Here is a 7,933-nt window from a genome sequence, read left to right as displayed (position 1 = left end):
TATTAGCATGGGTACTTATCTACCAGGATTTTGCCCTTAGCACTGGATTTGCTAGGCACATAAAGCTAGCAGATGGCTAATGAAGTGCATCCTTGTTATGTTTAATGAATGATGTGGAATTGGTGATCTCAAAATTGAGGATACTGCTGTTTTTTTTACAAGGAGATGGGTTTGAATTTGGAGGGAGCGTATTTTTCAATGGTAATTTGGGTCAGAAATTTATTAACCTCCCCATTATCATTGTACATTGTACAATTTCATTGTACACAGGTTGTACATTCACAATAAAGGTCTCGTTATTATGTCTGACTTCATGATTTAGTAAACCAGATTGCCATGGCTACCCAACTGGGAAACTGTGGTTTCGGTACGTATAACAAACCAGGATTATAAACCATGGTTTGTTCCTGATTTTTAACCCTGGTTTTTGTAGGAGCTACTCATTTAACAGTGTCCTACTTCTGAAAGTCATGACAGACAGTGATTTAACAAACCAGGAAATATTGTGTTAAGGAGGCATTCAAGCGAAGTGGAAAGAGGAAGGAACAAGAGGGGACAAAGCATAGTGTGTTGGACCAGGAATTTTACTTGTATGAAAGTATAATGTATGAATAAGCTCTTAGATTTAAGGGGGCAAAAGCATGCCCTAGCATATACACCCACCCCACCCACCTAATTCAATTTTTTCACAAGTTGACATCAAAAGGTGCCCTACATCCAGCTTTTGTACATCTTTAATGGCTCAGCAGAAAAGAGTACCCTACCTATAGTCTTCCTGTCTTCAATAGGCCACTATCCAAACAGTCTGATGGCTCTCGTGATGGGAATGGTACTTGCAAGTCCACAAATAATGAAAGGTGATCTGACCTTGAATTCTTGCTAGTTGCAGGTGTTTGGTGTGATTAGAAGATAGTGTTGAACAAGGGGCGCAGGTGGCGCTGTGGTCTAAATCACTGAGCCTCTTGGGCTTGCCTATCTGAAGGCTGGTGGTTCAAATCCCTGTGACGGGGTGAGCTCCCGTTGCTCTGTCCCAGCTCCTGCCAACGTAGCAGTTCAAAAGCACACCAGTGCAAGTAGATAAATAGGTACCACTTCAGTGGGAAGGTAATCAGCGTTTTCGTGCACTCTGGTTTCCGTCACAGTGTTCCATTGCGCCAGAAGCAGTTTAGTCCAGCTCATAGCTGCCAAGTTATCCCTTATTTTAAGGGATTTTCCCTTATGCTGAATAGGCTTCCTCGCGAGAAAAGGGAAAACTTGGCAGCTATGGTCCTGCTGGCCACATGACCCAGAAAGCTGTCTGTGGACAAACACCAGCTCCATCAGCCTGAAAGTGAGATGAGTGCCACAACCCCATAGTTGTGGACTTAACCATACAGGGTTCCTTTACCTTTTTTAAATAAATAAATAAATAAATAAATAGGGGTATGTGAAATGCCCACAAAAAATAATGGCTCTTCTTTAACATAATTTGGCTTCCCTTGGTCCCTAAAGCAAAATATCTAAGAAAGTTTGAGGAAAGCCCCCCCCCCGCAAAAAACAACAACAACACACACACCTAAAAATATTTTGAACCACAAAGACTAACAATATTTTCCATTCGAACGTGGAAAAATGTTGAACAACTTATTTTTAAAGAGCCTGCTATGCTGAAAGCAAAGGATAGAAATATGTGTGTCAGAGTGAAAATTTACATTTTGCTGTGTATGGATATGTCTTCATTTTTAATTCAGCCTTTCCAGCCCTAAATCAACAATACTGTATTGCATCTATGTTCTCCGTTTCATTATTATGGATGCAGAGGAGTAAATGTAAAAAGAATTGAGGCTATAAAAAACCCCGAAGATTTTATTTTCTGAATAGAATAGAGGGTTTTGCCTGTATCTGGAATGAACACTATCTGTCAAAGTGAAAGGGGGATCCAAATCAGTCGGAAGCAGAAGCCTAACAACAAGAAATACTGTTGAGGATAAAGCAAAGTGATAACAACTGACCTGTAGTTAATGAAATCGGGTGTAGGAGAAATAGCAAACAAAGGAAGAAATATCACTGCTCTATATACAGAGGTTCAGAAATGAGATGGAAATGTTCCGTCTATTCATCTTTGTGTGCATGATAAATGCAGTATAAACTAATATTGTAGACAAAAGAACAATATCTCTTAAGTTCTCCTCTGGGATGCTCTGCATATCCATTATTTTCTACGCTATCTGTTTCTGTGTGCACGCACATCTTTCAACTTGCGGGCAAGTGTCTCAAAAAGGTAGCATGTCTGCCAATGCCAACAGTGCCGTTGCAAAGAAAGAAGCAGCTTAATTATGCAATGTAGCCGATTGCAAAGGTGGTGCGCAGCAGTACTTCGTAACTGGATCAATGTACGCTGCTACTTGTGCCTTAGAATGAGAAATAGATTGCAAATAATAGCCACGTAATGATCAAATGAGGTGGATCTGCTGTGTGCAGAAATCACACATCCGTTCTTGAAGATGAGTGTTCTGAAATTGGGCTGCCAGTGTGCAGGGAGATGGAAAATCCCATGCTAATGAAGAAACCGGTTTTGTATATCCATAATTTCCCAGCGCACACAAGAGTGGCTTTTCTTGTATGTACATTGCTCTGGTTTGTCAAATTAATTGTTTCCAAGTGTCAAACCACCCACGCTTCAAAGACAGATGGCTTTAGGGCAGTATTATCACAAGGCTAATCTGCTGAGAGTGGAGGTTTGGAGAGCAGGGGGGGAGCGGTGTTTTCTACCCCAACAGCTGATATGTTCATCTGTTCAACTGGGAAAGAAAAGAGACTGGAATCTCCCCGTCCCAGCCTAACTGACAAGCATTGCCATGCTAGATTGCCTACAGGTGGTGCTGTCACGGTACTGATGAAAGCTGGACCGAATTCAGATGTCATTTCCCCCAGCGGCAATTGTGATCCTCGGCTGGATGAGATGGATGGCATGCTTATCAGATGATCAGCATGCCATAATGCAGTGATACTGTTCCACTGCTGGCATTCAGAAGCATGATTACCCTAACCCATAGGGGAAGAAGCAGGAAGAAAAATCATGGAGCCTTGATATGCCATCTAGCCGACTGGAAAGGGGACGAGTAACCAGCCTTGAAAGGAAGGGCTTCTCCCATATTGCAGCATTTGACCAGCAGCAGCTCAGTCTTGCAACGTGGCTTTAACCAGTCGCTGTTAGGCGCTGAATCAGAGGTTTGGAGGCATTTCCAAGATTGGGCTGTTTTTTGCCTGCCTTACACAGCAGGCAATTCCTGGCTAATCCCATGGAATATCTCTGAAGGAACGTCTCCAACCCCATCGTTCAGCCCTGACACCAGCTCCAAGGGCCTTTTGGCGGTTCCCTCACTGCGAGAAGTGAGGTTACAGGGAACCAGGCAGAGGGCCTTCTCGGTAGTGGCGCCTTCCCTGTGGAACGCCCTCCCGTCAGATGTCCAGGAAATAAACAACTATCTGGCTTTTAGAAGACATCTGAAAGCAGCTCTATTTAGGAAAGTTTTTAATGTTTGATGTTTTATTGTTTAAAATAATAATAATAATAATAATAATAATAATAATAATAATAATAATAATATTCTGTTGGGAGCCACCCAGAGTGGCTGGGGAAACCCAACCAGATGGGCGGGGTATAAATAACAAATTATCATCATCATCATCATCATCATCTCTGGGCAAATTGGGTGGGTTGGCACATGGACAAAGGTTTGGTCCATTGAAGGGGTGGGCCTTTGACAAGCGCTGTGGACCAGCCCTCATTGGCTGCATTCCTGCTCAAAATGGACAGCAAATCCAGTGCCCTATCCTCTTTCCCTACATGGAAGATTGGGTGTGGAGCAAATGTACCCCTTGCCCAACAAGCAGGAGTGGAGAACAACATTCCGCTCAAATTTTCTTCCCTATTTTTTAAACAATTTCAACTCAGATCTCTAACATATCAAGATTATCATAAAGCTTTCTGCACATATTCTGAAAATTGTTAAAATGTGCTTTCCTCTCCTTTGTGTGAATAATTAACCATCGCATCGTGCCCACAGCAGACCTCCTCGGAACCTGACTAGCAGATCAGACTATAAACAATTACTTTGGTGTGTGGATTTCTGCTATTGTGTAATTAAGGCAGCAATCTTGGCATAATGACGCCTCTCTCTGTACAAAGGGTTAGGCTAGATGGCACTTGAGGGACCTCTATGTTTCTATGGCACCTCTATAATTCCATGGTTAAAAAATGAAGCAGAAGTAATACAACTCGAAAAACTTTTTACTTTTTCCCTCAAACCAAATTGATTCTACTTCTTTTGTTAAAACAACAACAACTGATCTTTCCTAACCTCTTGTGTCTTTGCAAACTCTGTTGTGAGTACAATCACAACGAATCATTTGGAAAGTAAGTTTAGAAGCAGGATGGACATAGCACAAAAGTTGACTTGGCTGTAACAGCAGCAATTTGAATTGCCATCAGCAGCAAGGCATAGACACTGAAATCCACATGGCTTTAATGTCTTATGATCTTGGTGATCTTACACAGGGCCGTCCTTCCCATTGGGCTGACTGGCGCAGGGCACCAGGGTGCCCGCCCAGCAGGGGGCACATCAAGGAGGCACACGGAGCCACCCGCGCCTCCGCCTTGCTCCTTTCCCGGCAGCGGTGGCTAAAGTGAGGCAGCAGCAGTGGCAGTGGAACTGCCTCCGCCAAGGGAGACCTGGACCAGGACCTGGACTACCTTCCGCCAACACTCCTTCAAGTCACAGCGAGCACAGACAGTGCTGCCCCACAATGCTGAGTGGCACCTCATTTGCATGCAAATGAGGTGCCGTGGAGCATTGTGGGGCAGCGCTGTCTGTGCTCGCTGTGACTTGAAGGAGTGTGGGCGGGCATGCACGTGAGGTGACACAGAGCAAACCTTCTGTCGGGGCGGCAGCTAGGGCTCCCTGGACTGCAGCGCTGTTCCGCTGCTTCAGCCAAGCAGGTGGAGGCGGAGCACAGCTGGCAGCATCCCTGCCTGTCATGCCAGGTCCTCCGGCTGCCCGCTGCGCCTGGCCCTGCCCAGCGGAGGCGCCGGAGGGATCATCGTGCCACGGCGGCCAAAACACTTAAGATGGCCCTGATCTAGGGTTGCCAGACTCAATAGAGGACAGGACTTCTGTGCCTTTAATTGCCCTGCTCTCTTTTGAGTCTGGAAACCTTAAAGAGAAACCAGCAGACCCTTTGTTTAATTTCCAAGCAAAGCTGCCTCCCAAAATGGGCCACATGCTGCTCCATCTCTTGTCCTTGACTGTCAGTTAACTCTCAGTAGAACCTATTAAAACACCTGTGTCTGGACTGAACATGATATCCTGGCACAGTTGTGGGGGGGGGGGGCATTTCTGCTGGCTATTTCCTATGTCAGTTTGCTCCATTGTATTGGTTTTGTTGGTTATTTCATTTGAATGGATAGATGAAAGTAGGAAGTAACTATAAGGAGTGGCTCCCACATTGCTGGTGGAAGATAACAGGCCCTGAAGTCATTTGTCTGTAAGTATAGGAAGATCACTAGCAAATTGTTCAAGAAATATCTTATCTTATTTTCTCTTATCTTGGGGATAGGGAACCGGGATTTGAATGCCCAAGGTTAGACTCGCCCACATTGAAGCCTTTCCTACGCTGCTGTATATGGTTCTGCCAGAAGTTCTGCCATTAAGTTATATTTTAAAAAATGGATTATTTTTAATTCCCCCACCAGGTCTTTTTATAGCCATTTCAGCTTTAGCCAAGCCAGCTCTGCCAATTAGTGACAGACCATTTCCTTCTCTAACAGCTAATGTTGATGGAAAGCAAAAATCACTGTGCAATCTCTATCCACTGACATAAATGGTCTAGAGTATTTAAATGCCCTGTAGGTTTCTTCGTGCTTTGCTGGGAACTGTTCACTGTGCACCTTTCTGGTTGTTTATTGATACCGTCGCACCTGCCTTGGTATCTATTTATATGCTTTACGTCTCACATTAAATGAATATAGAGCAGTCTGGGCATGTTTTGTATGCAGCTACAAATAGACTTCAGGTATGGCATAAAACACCAGGGCGATGTTCCTGCTAGGCTTCTGCTCATGTTCGCATTCATAGAAACATTCTAGGGTGGTGTTCACACTTCTTAAAATGTAACTTTGCTCTATTGAATTATTTGCTGCTTTTTTGGGAACATGTCATGTGCTACCTCCTCACGGGGAGCCCCAGCACATTCACTGCCACCAATTTAAGCACACAAGGAAGCCTCACCGAGGTAGTCAGAGGTGAATGGCAATATGGTTTGAGCATTTTTTTAATAGTGGATTTTTCTACTTATGCGCCAGGTGGCTCAGAAATATTGCTAGTATTACAAATATAATAAAAATGCTCTTGGTTCCTTCTGACAGCACCAGGTTCATAGATCATTCTTGGAAACAGTCTACAGTTGCGAAATATTTATTTATTTTTATTTCCCTTTCATCTCCTAGTTTGGAACATTCTTATAATTGGATATTGCTGTAGATGCTTAACAGAGTTCCTTTAACATGAATTCTGATAGAAATCCATCTTTTCGCCTCCTTTCTTTCTTGCTGTATGCATTTTCTTTTTCTTTCTTTCTTTTTTATAAAGGAAATCTTTTCAATCTGCTTCAGTATTCAGTCACCCTGTGATTGAATTTGTCTGACTTTTGCAAAGAAACAAGGCCACGTTTCTTGCTATCACGGTAACACTTGTATGTGGAATATAAATGAGGTGAAGGATCTGTCAAAGGCACTTACATGAGCAACAGGCAAATGAGAACCAGCCTCTTCTTACTGATGTGAATTCCAAAAGACTAATGCTTTTATGTTTTCAGTAGTAGCGGTATCAAGAGCCAAAGTTACAGCTAGATCCTGCTTTTCTTCTTTATTGAGTGGGGGGGGGGAATAACTATGAAAATATGCAGCTCAAGAATCAGCCTCATTGAAAAGGAGTTATTTCAAGTGGAAGTGTCTGAGAATGTGTTCATGCAACCCTTTCGCAGTGCACTGAAGTTGTTGTTTTGGTGCATTTCACAGCTCTTTCCACCCTAACTGTTCACAGCATGGTTTCAATAGTGTCAAATTTGTTTCTGGTTGTGCAGACACTTGTGCTAAGGCAGACACTGGGGAGTTGAAGACATTCCCCTCTGAGATGGTGTCCACATCTTGGCTAGAGATGAATTAGCAATTGCTTAAGGACTGCAGTCAGTGTGCAGCTGATTTGAGAAACAGCATATCAAACAATAATGTGTTGTAACCAAGGAAAGGGTACCTCTATTCTGCACTATTAGATAGTCTGGCAGTTACGATTGAATTTGTTCCATTTGGCTTTTCTTTTTTGGTTTTAGTTTTTTGTCCTGCAATTGATAACAATTGTTGATATGGTTACAAAAGGGACACAGGTGACAGGATACTACTTACCTGGCAGGGGAGATACTTTGATCATGAAGGGTTCCCTCCCACCCCCACCCCCACCCCGGGTCAGGCTCATCCGTTGCATTGTGGGTTTGCTAACCGCTGCGATTTCCCCAAATGCGGGAAACTCGACTGCATAATTTGTGGTAGTGGAGGACTGTGTTTATGCTTTCCCCGGAAAAAAAGAAAGAAAAACCTTCCCAAGTTGTACAGTTGATAACAATTGTTGATATGGTTAAAAAAGGAACACAGGTGGCGCTGTGGTCTAAACCACCAAACCTCTTGGGCTTGCCGATTGTAACGTCGGCAGTTTGACTGCCCAGAAGAGGGCAACCAAAATGGTCAGAGGCCTGGAAACGATGCCTTATGAGGAACGGCTTAGGGAGCTGGGTATGTTTAGCCTGGAGAAGAGAAGGTTAAGGGGTGATATGATAGCCATGTTCAAATATATAAAAGGATGTCATACAGAGGAGGGAGAAAGGTTGTTTTCTGCTGCTC

At 43.6% G+C, this 7,933-nt stretch overlaps 1 pseudogene; it reads left to right on the top strand.

Moving 5' to 3' along the window:
* The first annotated feature begins 7,433 nt into the window (after window positions 1–7,433).
* Window positions 7,434–7,613, top strand: LOC118091591 (U1 spliceosomal RNA; annotated as a pseudogene).
* The last annotated feature ends 320 nt before the right edge of the window (window positions 7,614–7,933 follow it).

The sequence above is a fragment of the Zootoca vivipara genome, chromosome 9 (assembly GCF_965207765.1).
Source record: "Zootoca vivipara chromosome 9, rZooViv2.hap1.1, whole genome shotgun sequence".
Taxonomy (NCBI): domain Eukaryota; kingdom Metazoa; phylum Chordata; class Lepidosauria; order Squamata; family Lacertidae; genus Zootoca; species Zootoca vivipara.
This window is presented reverse-complemented; position numbering and strand designations above follow the sequence as displayed.